The sequence below is a fragment of the Leptodactylus fuscus genome, chromosome 1 (assembly GCF_031893055.1).
Source record: "Leptodactylus fuscus isolate aLepFus1 chromosome 1, aLepFus1.hap2, whole genome shotgun sequence".
Classification (NCBI taxonomy): Eukaryota; Metazoa; Chordata; class Amphibia; order Anura; family Leptodactylidae; genus Leptodactylus; species Leptodactylus fuscus.
In genome coordinates, this window is record NC_134265.1 from 37,114,506 (window position 1) to 37,116,975 (window position 2,470).

The 2,470-nt window shown below is 36.4% G+C and overlaps 1 pseudogene; it reads left to right on the forward strand.

Moving 5' to 3' along the window:
* Positions 1-2,061: 2,061 nt before the first annotated feature.
* LOC142190770 (U2 spliceosomal RNA) lies at positions 2,062-2,165 on the forward strand (annotated as a pseudogene).
* Positions 2,166-2,470: the final 305 nt, after the last annotated feature.

Here is a 2,470-nt window from a genome sequence, read left to right on the forward strand (position 1 = left end):
TCCTATGTACAAGAATATAACTACTATAATATTGCTCCTATGTACAAGAATATAACTACTATAATACTGCTCCTATGTACAAGAATATAACTACTATAATACTATCTCCTATGTACAAGAATATAACTACTATAATACTGCTCCTATGTGCAAGAATATAACTACTATAATACTGCTCCTATGTACAAGAATATAACTACTATAATACTGCTCCTATGTGCAAGAATATAACTACTATAATACTGCTCCTATGTACAAGAATATAACTACTATAATACTGTTCCTATGTACAAGAATATAACTACTATAATACTACCTCCTATGTACAAGAATATAACTACTATAATACTGCTCCTATGTGCAAGAATATAACTACTATAATACTGCTTCTATATACAAGAATATAACTACTATAATACTGTTCCTATGTGCAAGAATATAACTACTATAATACTGCTCCTGTGTGCAAGAATATAACTACTATAATACTGCTCCTATGTACAAGAATATAACTACTATAATACTGCTCCTATGTGCAAGAATATAACTACTATAATACTGCTTCTATATACAAGAATATAACTACTATAATACTGCTCCTATGTGCAAGAATATAACTACTATAATACTGCTCCTATGTACAAGAATATAACTACTATAATACTGTTCCTATGTACAAGAATATAACTACTATAATACTGCTTCTATATACAAGAATATAACTACTATAATACTGCTCCTATGTGCAAGAATATAACTACTATAATACTGCTTCTATATACAAGAATATAACTACTATAATACTGCTCCTATGTACAAGAATATAACTACTATAATACTACCTCCTATGTACAAGAATATAACTACTATAATACTGCTCCTATGTGCAAGAATATAACTACTATAATACTGCTCCTATGTACAAGAATATAACTACTATAATACTGCTCCTATGTACAAGAATATAACTACTATAATACTGCTCCTATGTACAAGAATATAACTACTATAATACTGCTCCTATGTACAAGAATATAACTACTATAATACTGTTCCTATGTACAAGAATATAACTACTATAATACTACCTCCTATGTACAAGAATATAACTACTATAATACTGCTCCTATGTGCAAGAATGTAACTACTATAATTCTGCTCCTATATACAAGAATATAACTACTATAATACTGTTCCTATGTGCAAGAATATAACTACTATAATACTGCTCCTATGTACAAGAATATAACTACTATAATACTGCTCCTATGTGCAAGAATATAACTACTATAATACTGCTCCTATGTACAGGAATATAACTTCTATAATACTGCCTCCTATGTACAAGAATATAACTTCTATAATACTGCTTCTATGTACAAGAATATAACTACTATAATACTGCTCCTATGTACAAGACTATAAATACTATAATAATGCTCCTTTGGTCAAATATCTACAAAAGTAAACTGTAAATGCGTTGTGTCCTGTTATGTGGAAACTCCCTTCATTATAGCCCATAGAATCCCCCATTGAATGAAGGGTAACTCTAATGGCTCTTTCTTGAAGTACTGTACATTACAATCTACATTCTTGTACCGTTTATGGTCTGGATCTCTCAGCGCTCCACCTGTCCTGGCAGACATGCAGAGGGGTTAAGCTGTCTAACGTATTTGGCTTCTAGTAATTCCTGTAAACATGGAACCATTGCACGTTTATAATCAAAGCTGTAATATTCCTGGTCATATTACCGGTCATGGAAAGTACCTGTCAAAGGGACAGAAAGGAATTGTCTCCCAGGAACTAGTTGGTACTTGTGTAGGACCTTCTAGATACAATATCTGTTCACATTGCAGTCATTTATCTCCTATGGAGCATGTCATTTTTCTGTTTACTTATGTTGAAGGCTGAGATTTGCAGAGTCAACTGAACCTTCAGCTCTGTTCACATCACATTAAATGTTTATGTTCTGCACATATGCCAGGGGGATCTCAGCTTCATGCGTGCTACCTCAGAGGGACGGAGCATATGATCGGGTACAATACATCAATTGCAAGTTTTCAAGCTTCTCGGCCTTATGGCTAAGATTAAGTGTAGTATCTGTTCTTATCAGATAATAGAGAACCCTTGCTTCTGAAACCTCCAGGCTGGGAACGCGAGCCCCTTGTCGACAAGTGACAGAACACGACGACGAGGAAGCAGCAGCCGAAGAAAGCAGCTGAAGCAGAGACGACGACAACATCGGAGAAGAAGGAGAAGATGGCATCCTCCCAGGAAGAGATTACAGCGGCTGCTCCAGCTCCAGCGACGACTCCAGAGACGGACGCCAGCAAGAAGACAATGCCCGGCGCAGCCAGCCCTGAAGCGTCCTCCGGGCCTGGTGGACCCTGGAAGCCTCCTGCATTGGAGCCTTGGATGAGGCAGATGGTGGTCCTCAAGCTCAAGGAGGTGGACGGGAGGCGCCCGGAGA